This window comes from Puma concolor, chromosome D4 (genome assembly GCF_028749965.1).
Source record: "Puma concolor isolate L17-30 chromosome D4, mPumCon1.1.hap2, whole genome shotgun sequence".
In the NCBI taxonomy this organism is placed as follows: Eukaryota; Metazoa; Chordata; class Mammalia; order Carnivora; family Felidae; genus Puma; species Puma concolor.
In genome coordinates, this window is record NC_141679.1 from 44,402,847 (window position 1) to 44,419,077 (window position 16,231).

The following is a 16,231-nucleotide window of genomic DNA, read 5'->3' on the forward strand; positions in this document are numbered from 1 at the left end:
TGAGCCCCACATCAGGCTCTGTGTGGACAGCACAGAGCCTACTTGGGATCGTCACTCTTGCTCTCTCTCTACCCCTCCCCCTCTCTCTCTCGCTCTCAAAATAAATAATTAAACTTAAAAAGAAACCCAAAAAACTCTAATTCGAGCTTACTGGCTAGCCCCAGTGCTAGAAAGAGAACCAATTCCTAACCTCAAGACCTAACAACCTAAGAACTTATGATTTGGGGGTTCCTAGAGCATAGCAGTTTGCAAAATGAGTGGCCTTTGTCCTGAGTAACCTAAGCAGCTCCACCTGAAGGTCACAGTCCACTGTGTATCCAGGTCATAACAATCAGGGCTTGACCACAGGAAAATTGAAGTGGGCAAAGTATTTTCTGAGGGCCCCTCATCTATTGATTCAGCCCATTTTCTCTCCTTAAAGAATCTCCCTTTCCCAAGGTGGTTTAATGTTCTTTGTCTGCTTTGAGTCTCTCTACTGAGGTATCCTCTCCCAACTCACCCCAATCCTGACAAGCCTGCACTCTCACCAAAAAAGTCAAATGCACTTTATAGGTGAATTCAAACCAAAATGCTAAAGACAAGTTTATTAGGTCCCCATCCCTAGGGGCATCTACAAATTAAGAAAAATCTTTCTACTTTTTAAACAATTTGCAAAATACATTCTCACGGGAGTAGGAAGGATATGCTATTCCCATTCTGTGTTCTGACTCAAAGTCACTTGTCCAAGCTTATCAGGTGTGGAAGTGATGGAGTTTGGGTCTCAGATCCTGTCTGCAACATTCAAAGTCAAATTTCTTTCAGCTATGTCATGCTGTCTCTGAAGAAGAAATGTCTGAAAGTCCCCAGTAAATGTCTGTTGAATGAATATTAAAATAAAGAGCAAGATGGGGAATCTGGGTGGCTCAGTCAGTCAAGCGTCCACCTCTTGACTACAGTTCACGTCATGATCTCACAGTCATGAGATCAAGCCCCACATCGGGCTCTGCACTGGGGGGTAGAGCCTGCTTAAGATTCTCTGTCCCTCTCCCTCTGCCCCGTCCCCACACTCTCTGTCTAAAAAATAAAAAATAATAAAAATTAAAAAAATAAAGAGCAAGAGGGAATGAACTAGTAACTAAGAGAAACAAACAAACAAAGGTGAAGGCCATTTCCTTAGGAGACCAGAAAGGAACTGTTCTTGGTAGATAGGAAAGAAGGTTATGTTATGCCCAGAATTCATGATACCCAAAGACCACCAGGGAGCCGAGTCCGATGCAAAAGCAAAGAGCCTTTATTCGAGCTAGCTTGAGCTCAATCCCCTACCTGCACCGACGCAGCGGTGAGATGCCGGAGGGAGAGAGCGAGTTTCAAAAGCACAAAGGTTTTATTGGGGTCTAGGGGCAGTTGGTGAGGTAATGGCTGTGGCCTCGGCCGATTGGCTGGGGAAGGGTCGGAGTCCCGTTTCGCAGGTCGCCGGGTGTGCTTTGATCGGGAAGTTTGAACGGGTGAGCAGGAGGTTACTCAAGGGGAGGAGGCGTGGTCTGAGGTTCCTGCGATTTTCCTGGAAAGGGGGCATGTCGGGGACACAGTCACTCAAGGTGGAGGACACAGAACAAGATGGAGTCGGCCGGTGTAGGTCCGCCCTTTCAGTTACACGAAGTTAAGAAAGTCCACCCCAAACACACATGCACATACACACACGCCATCTCCCATACACTACCTATGTGTCAGTCCCCAGGCTTGAACAGTTACCAAAGGACATTGGGCCTGTGGTAACCATGTTTATTTCTTTTTTGCTTTTTCTCAGGAATTAAGAATTATGATCAGGTCATTTTAATTTGGGGCCACAAAGCCCAAATGACAACCACAGAATTTTGCAGCAGGAAGAAACCCTACTATCTAACCAGTGGGTCTCTCTGTGCTTCTGTGTGCATGAAAATGGGCTGGGGCACAGATCCTCAGCGAAGTGCCTTCTCCTCAGGTGAAGCAATTGTGTCGGAGGCAAAAGCTGTGGTCAGCCACCCTTGGGAACCTGTCATTGTGGCCTGGCTTCATTTTTGTGAAGATGCCTGAGCCTTCCACTTCTGGGGGTCCTCCTATTGGTCAAGAGCAAGGAGGAAGTAGGGGCAGGAGAGGAGTGATCTGTTTTGGGGTTTTGTTTAACTATGTTAATTTTGGAAAGATGACTGAACCAAACATTTCAGGAGTGACTTGGCTGTTATGTTCCCTGTCATTCTACATCCTAGCTCTGGAACGTGATTTGGCAAACATTCTTTTTCCTGGCTTCTGACAGAGCCAAAATTAACGGTCCTTAATGACTCAACAAACAACTGAGAAAGTTAGGGGAAACATGACTTTACGAACCACTGCCAGTGCCATTTCCGGAATTGCCCTGCTCTCTGAGCTACAGAACGAAACCTCCAAGGTCAGGTTCAATTTGCGTCAACCCAGGATGAGTCATTCCTTTTATCCCAGCCAATTAATTCAAGTTCTACATTCAATTTAGTATTTTATTACAGAAAAATCCAAAAGGCTTCAGTAAGTGAAGACAAAGGGATATATCATGATCTCCAAAGTTCAGCAGATATGCAGAAGCACACTGCTGTAAATGCTGTGAAATTCATCCAGATTTCAGAGTTGATCTTCTAAAATTTAAGACCATACTGGGATTGAGTAATCCTGACGTCATTTTAACAGATCTGTAAAAACAAACAAAGCAAAATCAATCTGTTTTAGATAATCTTCAAATGTTAGAATACTGAAATGAAATGAAATGAAAAAAAAATACTGAAATGAAATGTAACAAAGTTATGCTTGTGAGAATGGCATCTACGATAACAATGTCGCTCTTCCAAGGCTATAAAAATTTTCACGTTTGGCTTTAGCAAACTAAAACCACTCTAGTCTGCTGTTCCAGAAGAAAGGGAAAATCATTCTTCTGAAACTGAGAAATAGATCAGCTAGTCACTATACCTCCCCTCCACCATTTACTCTGATTAAATATAACTAACAGCACAGTAATGGAATATGGACTCAAAAACACGTCTTCCCCCCTCCCCCTTTCCACACAAAGGGGCTTTGGGCTGGTTTTACAGGTTGAAAGATGTAATCTTAAAAATGCAAATAATTAAATGCATATGTACCAAGGTAATATACAGCTGAATTAAATTGAATGTCATACATATAATACTGCTGGTGTTTTATTCCTCTTCCCACTCCACTCTTGCAAATTTTCTGCTTCTTAAACCATCCTCTCAGAGTTGAGAGGACACCATATAGCACTTAGTTAGATTAAAGTTTTAGATAAGAAGGAGATGTATGGGGGGGGGGGAGGCGCCTGGATGGCTCAGTCGGTTAAGCGTCCAATTCTTAGTTTCAGCTCTTCATGATCTCATATTCGTGAGATTAAGCCCTGTGTCAGCCTCTGTGCTCACAGCGTGGACCGGCTTGGGATTCTCTCTCTCTCCCTCTCTCTGTCCCTACCCTGTTCTGTCTTGCTCTCAAAATAAATAAATAAACTTTTTTTTTTAAAGGAGAGTTATTGGGAGGGAGAATGTGTTGGAAATAACAATTTCCTTTTTTGAAATATCATTTTATTTTTGATCAATAAAGACTGTGATCTTACTGTAAAATAAAATTGTGTTTGATTATAAAAATAATATATGAAAATGTAATCTATGCCTATTGAAGAAAAAATTAAATGTAAACATGAATAAAATAATAATAATCACCCATGACTCTGTATCACCTCGTGATAAACACTGTTGATATTTTAGATTATAGCATTTCCATATTTTTTCTATGTAAGTATATCTATCTAATCTTATACTTTCATAAAACTAGGTTTATGTTATGACTACTATTTGGTAGCTTGCTTTTTCACTAAATATATCCTGAACATTAAATATTCAACAGTTGTTTGTCCAGGTTGGCTGTTTACCCAGTGGCCCACATGACTCCAGTCTGAGTAATGTGACTCTTTAGTTGAATAAGTCTCTTTGGAGACAAAAGCCTTATAAACACTGAGGCAGAGAATACAGAACCCAGGTTAAATTTATTTATTTATTTATTTTAATTTCTTTTAATGTTTATTTTTGAGAGAGAGAGAGCACTAGCGAGGGAGGGGCAGAGACAGAAAGGGAGACACAGAATCTGAAACAGGCCCCAGGCTCTGAGCTGTTAGCACAGAGCCTGACGTGGGGCTCGAACTCAGGAATGGTGAGACCATGACCTGAGCCAAAGTTGTACGCTCAGTCGACTGAGCCACTCAGGTGCCGCAAACCCAGTTTGGATTTGGAGGACAGAAATGTTATAGCGTTTTTTAGATTCAAACTAAAGCAATGCTAACCAAGGCCCAAGGACTTCAGTCTATAGTTCTAAAGCTCTTTTTTAAACATTATCTTCCTAAAAATGTATGTAAAAAAGAATTCCATTTGAACAGAATGTGTGTTTAAATAACCAAAGCAAACCAATTTTTTATTTGCATGTGAACTTGTAGTTAACACAATGATCTTCATACTTTCATAAAGAAATATCATTGCTCCCAGTGTCTTTATCTAGAAGATAAGGAAACACATACGGTATTTAAAACCCCCAAGGTTGTCATTAGGATGAATAAAAATAATTCATGGTCAACTGTTTTTGAAGAATACAAACAATATAGCAATTCTGGAGGGGGAAAAAAAAGAAATATCATAGCTATCTCTAAGTTGAAATAAAAGGAGGAAGGAAAACTTCTCATATAACTATAAAATATCTATTTATTGAAAGCTTATTAAAGCACGGGAATTTTATTTTTTTAAGTTTTATTTATCTACTTTTAATGTTTATTTTCAGAGAGAGAGAGCATGAGCAGGGGAGGGGCAGAGAGAGAGGGAGACAGAGAATCCCAAGCAGACTCCGTGCTGTGAGGTCAAAGCCCGACGTGAAGCTCAAACCCCATGAGCCATGAGGTCATGACCTGAACCAAAATCAAGAGTCAGACACTTAAGCGACTGAGCCACCCAGGTGCCCTAAAGTATGGGAATTTTAGAAGGAAATATACAAAAATATTAATTATAGTTATCATTGGGTAGGAGGATTACACTTCATTTTTTTCATATTATCTCTATTCTTTAAAATGAACTATATCACAATAAATAAATAAAATATAACACTTGTGATAGAATAAAAAGGTTTTTTTGTTTGTTTAAGTTTAAAAAAATGTTTTTTAATGTTTATTTATTTTTGAAAGATACAGAGCATGAGTGGGGGAGGGGCAGAGAGAGAGGGAAATAGAATCTGAAGCAGGCTTCAGGCTCTGAGCTGTCAGCACAGAGCCTGACGCGGGGCTTGAGCTCATGAAACGTGAGATCATGGCCTGAGCCAAAGTTGGACACTTAACCAACTAAGCCACCCAGGTGCCCCAAGGCTTTTTTTAATGATGATTTTTAAATTTTATTTATTTTGAGAGAGAGAGAGTGAGGGGGGATGCAGAAAGAGGAAGAGAGAGAGAGAATGAGAGAGAGGATCCTGCACTGTGAGCCCAGAGCCTGAGGCAGGGCTTCATCTCATGAACGCTGAGATCATGCCCTGAGCCGAAATCAAGAGTCAGATACTTAACAACTGAGCCACCCAGGTGCCCCTTAATGAAGATTTGTATTAGATCGTACTTAATGCTCAAAACCTAAGCAACTAGCCACAGGAGTCCTTGATGATTGCTAAATTCTATCTAGCAGCTTGATTACAGAAAGCCAGTAACTGGACACAGCTTACCTGTTCTAGAAAACCCAACTGAACTTTACACATGTACTGGAGCCAGGAATTCCTATAGCTGCTTAGAGATGGCCATTTAGGAAGTCTCAAAATTGCAAATCTATTTCATGAACCAAGACATACTCTATCAAACATTCTGAAAAAGTTGGGTGTGGGAGCATACACTGAGCAGGGGCAGCAACAGTATCACAGGACCCATTCCTAGACCCCTTTTGGGCCTCTGCACCTGCTTTCTCCAAGCAACACACATCCCCAACCAGCTGGCACCAATGTCTGGAACTGATTGGTGGTGGTACATCCCCAAAGGTACAAAGTTTCACTTCCAGGATGGGGTCTTCTAACCAATCACTTCCTTAAGAATTTTCCTTAAGTCTCCCCTCCAGGGGACATCTAAGATATGGCTTCTTCCCTTCATGTATTCATAAGAACTTCAAGGATCCTTGGGCAGAAGCCATACATAGCCCACCATGTTCTGGACAGCTGTCCAACAGGTGAGTGCATATGTGGGTCATAATTCATAACCAGTTACTTTGTTTATTTATAGGTAATTCTCGCTAGGGCATTCTGTAACTGAAGTCAATTTTAACATATCCGTGTTAAATAAATGATCTAGCCACCTAGTTCTAGCACAATTTCCCATGAAAGATAAAAATCAAGAACTGGACAGCACTTCCCAGAAAAAGAGTAGGGGCGATTTTATCACATTTATTCTGTCTCTTTTATACTCAAACGTATACACAGCTTGATACCTAAACCCCAAACTACCAAGGAATCTCAGTGTGTGGCACATTTTTTTTTCTTGGTCAGAGATGTGTGCTAAGACATACACAATCTGCTTCAAAATCACAAAGTATGCCATCTTGAGAGACGTACCAAATAACTGGCAACGACAACTTGGGTAAGTGGTTAGGGATTGAAAACACTCCCACTTTTCATATTACATATTTCTTGAAATATATGAAAATGTTTAATGAGCCTGTATTTCTACTTTTGTAAGCATAACAAAATTTAAAAACAAAAAGCATCATAACGTGAGCGACTTGAAGCTTTCCCACAATGATCGGGTACAGGGGAAGGATGTCCCTTCTCACCATTCCCTTTTAACATTGTACTGAAAATCCTAACTAAGACAAGAAAAGGCAATAAAAAGTACAGTTTGGAAAGGAAGGAATGAACGGTTTTTGTTCACAGATGACATGATAGTCCATGTAGAAAAGCCAAAAGAATTGAAAAAAGCATTCCTGGAATAAGTGATCATAGCAATGATTATTGCAGAATACGAGGTTAATTAATACACAAAAAGCAGCATGGGTAACTCATATTTCCATCATTAGAGTCACAAAAACTTTCTTTTGAAGTCTGGCCCACCTTTGAGAATCCGTAATACGATCGTCAAGCAGCTGTGGAGTCCCTGAGAAGACTTGGCAACTCCTCACCAATCCTCTGAATACATAGGAAATTAGACATATAAATCTTGGGAAAAGTGGAAACCCCCCAGGCTTCCTTTTGCTGTGACTCCTCTTGGGTCTGCAGGCACTATCTCCCGCCACCCACCCCCCCATGAGAATGAACAGTTTCCTTTCAGGTCCTTGCCCATACCCCCCCAGCAACCACCACCACCATCACCCATAGCCTTCATCCTCCACTTCTTGTTTGTAATTGATTTCCCAGGCCTCTCATAAAATGGCTAATGGCCATAGGAGTCTAATCTAGTATTGCCTGTTGGCAACCACAGGCCTCATGCTTAGTCAAAGATGTGTGTTAAAACTAAACTGTTACCTAGAGTTCTCAAAACGTGTGGACGGAGCATGTTGGAGATGAGGTGAGGAACTTCTGTGCTCTTGGGTATGCAAATCATTTAACACAGTGCATATTGCCCAGGGGGGCCAAGAACACATTCTTCCATGATGCCCAAAAGAACAATACATTGTATTCAAGGAGGCCCCAACTTGCAACCAGTGCAATAAATGGGGAATTCACGACCCCTACTTGAAGAATCCCAAATACAGTTAATGTCTGAAGATTCTGACTGTTGTAAAGAGGCGAGGTATTATTGTTCCTGTGGTTCCTTGTGATTTCTTCACCAAATCAAGTCCTGCTGCTCAAGCTCTCACTTGCCTCTGGCCTTTCTAGCTTTGGCACTCTCCTGTTCTCCAGCCACACTTCCTATCTCTAGGGATATAAGAGCAGGAGGTAAGCATTATAATGCTCAGGTCAGCTGCCTATGAGGGTTGCTTCCACAAGACTGCTTATTGAAGTTGCTCAAAATCCCCTCTACCATCCTTACAGTGTAGCCCTTCTTCTTTTTTGTTTTTGATTTTCTTAAATGTTTATTTTTTTTTATTTATTTTTTTTTTTAATTTTTTTTTCAACGTTTTTATTTTTTATTTTTGGGACAGAGAGAGACAGAGCATGAACGGGGGAGGGGCAGAGAGAGAGGGAGACACAGAATCGGAAACAGGCTCCAGGCTCTGAGCCATCAGCCCAGAGCCCGACGCGGGGCTCGAACTCACCGACTGCGAGATCGTGACCTGGCTGAAGTCGGACGCTTAACCGACTGCGCCACCCAGGCGCCCCAAATGTTTATTTATTTTTGAGAGACAGAGAGACAGAATCCGAGTGGGGGAGGGGGCAGAGAGAGAAGGAGACACGGAATTTGAAGAAGGCTCCAGGCTCTGAGCTGTCAGTGCAGATCTGACATGGGGCTCAAACCCACGAACTGTGAGATCATGACCTGAGCTGAAGTCAGACGCTCAACCGACTCAACCACCCAGGCGCCCCCACCCTGCCTTTTTAAATTTTTTTTAATGTTTATTTATTGTACCCCTTCTTCTATGCATCCCTTCAGGGCCAACTACTCCCAGAACATTGGCCCCCTAAAGGTTCTTGCTTTCTTTCCTGGCCAAGCGCACTTTAGGAAGCAAGCCCTAATTGTTCTGACAAAACGTTCTGTCCATTCAGAAGGAACTCCCAATGGAGTCCTTGGAACTCATGTCAAAGGCCTGCCAGATTGCTGCCAGCCAGTTCCAGGAAGAGCCTAGAAGTAAGAGCCTGCTGATTCCTGTACCTCCTCCCCTACCCCATATTATATGGTGACATGTGCACAGCTTACAATGTCCCCATTCTTCTAGTGACACCATTTTGATAGACTTAAACAGCTTCCTCTTTAGACTAGCATTTGTGGATTTATGACATTCTCTGCCAAACCATAAGGTGACCTCAAATGGTAGTTCTTCTGGCCTGTGTACATTTCTAGAATCTCTAAGTTGGCCAGCATAATTACAAACCCCAGAATATTGATAAAGACAATGGAAAGTGGAGATGGCGAATGGTAGATGGCAAATTATTAACAAAGAACAGCAACATGTGGCACCTGGCTGGCTCAGTCGGAAGACCACACAACACTTGATCTTGGGGTCATAAGTTCGAGCCCTGGGTTGGGCGTAGAGTTTACTCAAAAATAAAAGAATATGTGAAGTCTTAAAAAAAAAAATAACAACAAAAGAAACCTCAAAGTCTGCATCTAAACTAAACAGAAGCTTCGTGAAACTGAATCTTGTTAAGTTTACATGTGTAATTTAATAGAGCATAGGGGTACCAGCCTGGCTCAGTCGGTGGAGCATGTGACTCTTGATCTCAGGGTTGTGAGTTCAAGCCTCAAGATGGGTGTGGAGCCTACTTAAAAAAAAAAATAGTGATTGATCATAATTTAATAAAGCACAATTCCATCTTTAACAAGATAGAATTATTTCTACTTTTATGCCTATGTAATATGCCAGACATAATCACATATACATAAATATTTTGAATAATGAAGTATTAAAAATGCAGCAAGCTGGTGGCAAAAAGGATGTGTCCATCTAGTGACTCAAGGTGAAATGAATTTCATGAAAAGAAAGACAATATAGTGCATTGATTAGAAGCACAGCCTAGGGGTTCCTGGGTGGCTCAGTTGGTTAAGCTTCTGACTCTTGATTTCAGTTCAGGTCATGATCCCAGGGTTATGGGTTCAAACCCCATCTCAGGCTCTGGACTGAGCATGGAGCCTGCTTAGGATTCTCTCTCTCTCCGGGCACCTGGGTGGCTCAGTTGGTTAAGTGTCTGACTTCAGCTCAGGTCATGATCTCGTGGTTCGTGAGTTCGAGCCCCACGTCGGGCTCTGTGCTGACAGCCTGGAGCCTGCTTCAGATTCTGTGTCTCCCTCTCTTTCTGCCCCTCCCCTGCTCATGCTCTCTCTCTCCCCAAAATAAAAAACATTAGAAAATTTTTAAAATTTTCTCTCTTTCTCTCCCTCTGTCTCTTTCTCTCCCCCTCTCTGCCCCTGTCCCCCACCTCATGCATGTGTGCTTTCTCTCTCCTCAAAATAAAAGTAAAAAGAAGAAGTAGCACAACTAGAATCACCCAGATCTATGTTAGATGCCAAAACAGTATTCAACTTGCAGGAAATGCCTCTAAGAGAAAGTAGGAGGGAACCAGGAGAGGCTGAGAGAGCCATCAGACTGTAATGCAGGCCTGGGAGTGAAGAAGAGAAGGAAGGAAGGGAGGGTGGGTGGAAGCATAATAGTTCAGTGTTTTCTTTTCTTTTTTCTTTTTTTAATGTTATTTTTGAGAGAGAGGGAGAGAGTGCAAGTGAGGGAGGGGCACAGAGAGAGGGAGACAGAGGATCCAAAGTAGCTTCTATGCTGATGGTAGAGAGCCCGATATGGGGCTCAAACTCATGAACCATGAGATCATGACCTGAGCCAAAGTCAGATGCTTAACTGAATGAGCCACCCAGGTGCCCCAGTTTACAATGTTTTCTGAGGAAATTACAGCAAGGCTGTCAGGGAGCACTCAGGCCACCAGAGAAGTCCTGCGTCTCCAGAGAAGGAGCCTGCCCTCATATCTCTGCTGTACTCCATCACCGGCATGGGCAGCCATTAGCCTGGCCGCAGCTCAAACACATGGGTGGATTTCAGAACACGGCGGGGCCCTCAGTCAATTGGAAGGATATCTGAGATATCCCTGGAAGGATATCATGACCACCATACTTAGCTTCCTCTTCGGTAAGACAGGGCAAAATCCATACTCACCTCCTAGGGCAGTTGTGTCACTCAGAGGAAGCAGTGGTTACGAACACTTTGTAAACAGTCACATATGTAATATGTAAACTATTCACACAGGACTACGCCCCAGTCATGAGTGTGGTTCCCATGCCACATCTCTGTCTGCCTCCTTCAATACAAGCCTAAAGCCGTGGGCTCTACCACCAGTCTGACTCTGAACCCCTCATTCTTCTGGACTACCCAACCTGGTTACTTCCTGGCCCACCGCCGTCCGGAAGCAGGAATGGAAAATGTAGACCTTTGGCTCATAGCCAAAAACAGCCTCAAATAGACGAGCCAGCTTGTGGCTGTTGGGTTGGTCCGGCCCCATGATGCCCCACTTCATGAAGCTGGACGTTGACTTCTTTGCTTCTGGGCATGGCAAGTTCTGCAATTTAACACTTATTGTACTGAAAGAGCCAGACTCTTAGACTGTGAGAGGTCTACATCTATTTTTATTTTATTTATCTTCAAATAGGTACTATGTACATATAATCTGATGTACAAAACTTGCAAAAGGAAATTTAGTGAGAAGTTTCCCTTCCCTTCTTGCCCTCTAGTTACAAACTTCCCCTCCCTGGAGGCCACTAATGTTACTATTTTCTTGTGTATCCCCTCATATATTTTATGTATATTTATTTATTTTGAGAGAGAGTGCCCACACACACACGCATTCAAGCAGGGGAGAGACAGAGAGAGAGGGAGAGAGAATCCCAAGCAGGCTCCATGCTGTCAGCATGGACCACGATGCAAGGCTCGATCCCACAAACTGTGAGATCGTGACCTGAGCTGAAAGCAAGGGTCGAATGCTCGACCAAATCAGCCACCCAGGTGCCCCTATGCTTACAATTTCTAAAACGGCTAAGAGTAAGTCCCTCAGAGGGCACCCACTGTTCAGACTAAGCTAACATTATTTGGATACATCTACTGTATTTATCTCATTTCTACCTTATGGAAACCACGAGAGAGGTAGGAAACATAATTTTTTCAAGGTTTTATTATAAATACTTTCAAATATGCAGGGAAGCTGAAAGAACTGTTCAGTGAACACGTACACACCCACCGCTTAATAATTTGCTGTCTTTGCTTTAGTTATTGTTTCCAGTATGTTGTGGGGAAACCATCCAGATGGTCTAGGTAATTTACTAGAAGTCTGTTGACAATGTGTGTTAGTACTTTCTTCATCTCATCACACGACTTTGCTAGGGGGGAAAGGTATTAATGGTTTGTTGCAAAGCCCTCAGATGCCATCTTGCCTCTTACTGACTCCTTTTCTAGTCCAGCATTTCAAGCAAAGTCCAAAGAGATCTAAGTTCCCTTGTGTCTGAATGTGGTCTGCACATAAGCCCCAGAGAACAAAAGTTCTCTTTTTCCCTCGTAATTTCCCTGCCCTTTGGTAGCACGTGGTGCTATGCTTCCCGACCTTAACCTCCCTTGGTTCAAGTCTCCATTCTTTTGAAGAATGAAGAACAGGAGCTTTTCAACATGCGAGAAAAGGAAACCAGTCAGGCCAGCATGCCCATCCATCTTCCTTTACGTCAACAGCCTACGTGGACCACCACCTGGCTACTTACACTGTGGTTCATGCATGGATCAGCTGTATTACATCATTAAAGTCCCATCTCAGACCCATCCAGACCCGGTGGGTGAAAACCTGCATGTTAATGGTGCCCAGATGATTCCTAGCCATATGCTAGACCCCTACCTTCTCCCTTCAACCAAAGTTAGAAAGGAGACCAAAGTAATTTGCTAGATAAATCCCAGGTGAAGATGAAAATCAATTAACAGCATTTATCTTAAGAAATACATTTCCTCGGGGTGCCTGGCTGGCTCAGTCGGTTGGGCGTCCGACTTCGGCTCAGGTCATGATCTCATGGTTTGTGAGTTTGAGCCCCACGTCGGGCTCTGTGCTGACAGCTCGGAGCCTGGAGCCTGCTTCGGATTCTGTGTCTACCCCTCTCTGTGACCTTCCCCCACTCGTGCTCTTTGTCTCTCTCAAAAAATAAATAAACATTAAAAAAAAGAAATACATTTCCTCTATTGTTTTATTTATTTTGGGAGAGAGCTGGCATGTGCAAGTGTGCGTGTACAGGAGCTGGGGAGGGACAAAGAGAGAGGGGGAAAGAGAATCCCACGGAGCTTCTACACTTAGCTTGAGGAGCTCAGTGAGGGCTCAGTCTCACCAATAGTGAAATCATGACCTGAGCCAAAATAAAGTCAGACGCTCAACCGACTGTGCCACCTAAGCCGCCCCCCATTTCCTCTTTTTTTTAAAAATCTCCTTTGCCTCTTCACTCCCCTTCTTCACAATCTCCAGTGCCACTTATTGAGCCCCTATTCTGTAACAGACAGATTATTTTCCTAACCCTCAGAGCATTTAAAAAGATATTAAGAAAAAAATTTTTTTAACATTTATTTATTATTGAAAGACAAAGAGAGTCAGAGCGCGAGCAGGGGAGGGGCAGAGGGAGAGGGAAACACAGAATCTGAAGCAGGCTCCAGGCTCGGAGCTGTCAGCAAAAAGCCCAACACGGGGCTCGAACCCACGAACCGCGAGATCATGACCCAAGCCGAAGTCGGACGCTTAACCGACTGAGCCACCCATGTGCCCCTTAAAAAGATATTTTTATTCTTCATGTGCACATAAGGCTCAGAGAGTTAGAAATACAAAGTTAACCAGCTGTAAATGTGCAGCATAGATGTGTCCCTTTCAGAGCCTTGCTGCTCTCTTTCCCCTGCATGACTCTGGCTCTCAAAGCCCTGGCAATTGCCCCTTCCTAGACCTTGCCCATCTGGGCCAGAGGCCTTGTGTTTGCCTGTCACCCAAGGTATCTGGATTTGTCTCTCCCTCTCCACCCCTTTCTCATGTCCCTTTCACTGCTAGCTTACCTGGAACTTGTTCTCTCAGCTCCTAAGCATCAAGCAGCTATTCTTATTATCTGGGAATAGCAGGAAACACCTGTGCCTTGTAACTGTGGTCCTCTATGGGCGGCAGAGGAGGGAGAAGTGAGAACATGACAGGCAGGTGAAGAAGTCCTAGGGCAGGTGGGATGCACTGTGCCAGGGCATGCCCTGTTTCAATCCAGATAAGGAACTCCAGTGACTGCTAGGCATATGGTACCCATGCTGGGTAGAAAGATAAAATGTGATCCCTGCCCTTAAGGAACATTAATCCAGTAGGGGAGCTGGGACCTGGACACATAAAAGCCCACTGAGGGAAGCACCTAGAAGCAGAGAGGAGACTGTTTCTGGTGGGTGAAATTCTAGAAGACTCCACAGAGCAAGTAGCATTTGAGGATCGCCAAGTGGAAAGGCAGGTTGGGAGGGAAAAGGGGTGACAGGAAAGGGGAGAACATGCGGAAAGAGAGAAGAGAAAACGTCTTTGCAGAGTGGCAGGCTAGAGTCCTGTGTGGCTAAACCATAATGTTAGAGGCCAGTAGAAGGAGATTAAGGAGGTAGGTTGGGAATGGCTCATGGGAATCACTGAAGTTTGAGAAGTGGTATGGTCAGAAGTGGACAATTATGTTACCACTTTGGCACAGAAAATGGGTCAAAGCAGAAGCAGACAGTGACCAGCTGAGGGAGGTGACCGATATATACCTAGAATGAACCTCCGAGAACATGTAGATGAGTGGCTTTCAAACTTTTTGGCCATGAAACCCTTTCTGCAAATGAGATCTTGCTCAGCTGTGTAAACAAAATGGATTAAAGTTAAATTGCTCTTTCCCTGTCATTCTTTCTCTCTGAGCGGATTCTGCAGGGGCTTCTTTTTTGAAAATCAGTGATCAACAGAAATCAGCAAACTATAACCAAATCCTGCCTGCCTCTTGTTTTTGAAAATAAAACTCTATTGGAAGACAACTATGCCCATGTGATTACATATTGTCTACAGCTGCTTTCATGCTATAATGACAAGGTTGAGTAATGGAGACAGAGGCTATCTGGCCATGTACAGAAAAGGTTTGTCAAGCCCTTATCTAGAGACTTGCTACTCAAAATTTGGTCCCCAAACCAGCTACGTCAGCCTGCACTCATTGTCCCTCCATGCGCAGAGAGCTCGGGGTAGGGAAGGTTGATTTAGGAGTCATTACCTTGGAGGAAGTAATTGGAGTTAGGAGTTGTGCAATTTGGTGAAGGGTCAAGAAAGAGTCCAGAGAGAAAAGAAAGGAGGGTTGTAAGGAGAAAACCTTAAAGAACACCCAGTTTTAGGGAACTGGCCAAGAGAGTCAGAAGAAATCATGGGGGAAGTGCCAGCTGTCACTGGCGCCAGTAAATCTTGACCCATTGACCTTTCTAACGTTTTTGATGAAAAATCGGAACTCTTCCTCTCTCTTCCAAATGCCTTGAAAAGTGTGAATTTTAAGAATCGAGGACAAATGATACAGGATATATATACTCTTGTTTCCCATTGTATAAAATGCGTCTGTACACCTCTCTCTGTACCTTCTTCATGGCAGTGTTTTGAGGGGATTAATATTTAGTCTTCAAATGTAAATTCCTCTCTAAGATGAAATGTACATAATGCTGTGTTTATCAGACATCTGTAGAACATGGTCCATTCCTTGCCTCATTTAAAGGCATATGCTACTTTTTATTTTGACATACACATCAGGAAGATTACCAGACAACTCAAATGCATGAACACATTTTTACAATCCCAGTCTTTACGCACCTTGTCTGCAGACAACCTCTTACTTTCTTTTTTTTAAATTTTTTAAAATGTTTATTTATTTTTGAGAGAGAGACAGAGTGTGAGTGGGGGAGGTGCAGAGAGAGGGAGACACAGAATCTGAAGCATTCCAAGTCCTGAGCTGTCAGCACAGAGCCCAACCCAGGGCTCGAACAGTGAGATCATGACCTGAGCCAAAGTCAGATGCTTAACCAACTGAGCCACCCAGGCACTCCACATTTTATTTATTTTTAAATAATTTAAACTTAAATAGCCACCATACCGGACGGTGCCACTCTAGAATCTTTCAGCCATACCTGAAAGATACACCTTCATTATGAAAATTAAGGGAGTTGTATCATCTGTTACTTTGACTTACCTCAAAACAAATGACTTAGTAAATGTTGCCTGGCATTTCTTTTACTTGTAAGAAATAGACTCTTCAGGGAATTTCCAATGAACATGATCGATGTACCAGCTACTTTAGTAGAACTCGCAGAAGGATGCAGAAATGAAATGGTGTCCTTCACCATTCTCAAGGAGCCTGGAATCTATTGGAGGAGAAAAGATTGTTAACAATTAAATCCACTACATTGAAGATAAGGTAATCTAAATAGAGAATCATGCCCTGAAAACAGAGCTGAAGCTGAAGCTCATTCAAACTGGGGGTGTGGTGCCACTAGGCACCAGGAAGCTCTCAGAAAGGAGGTGGTGTTGAAGCAGGGTCTTCAAGAATGAGTGAAGA

At 43.0% G+C, this 16,231-nt stretch overlaps 1 long non-coding RNA gene across 1 annotated transcript; it reads right to left on the bottom strand.

Moving 5' to 3' along the window:
• Positions 1-1,247: 1,247 nt before the first annotated feature.
• Positions 1,248-16,031, bottom strand: LOC147574834 (uncharacterized). Its single transcript, XR_015243319.1, has 2 exons — positions 15,866-16,031; positions 1,248-2,678 (listed from the first exon to the last, which is right to left on the bottom strand). It is a non-coding gene; the product is annotated as an uncharacterized LOC147574834 (long non-coding RNA).
• Positions 16,032-16,231: the final 200 nt, after the last annotated feature.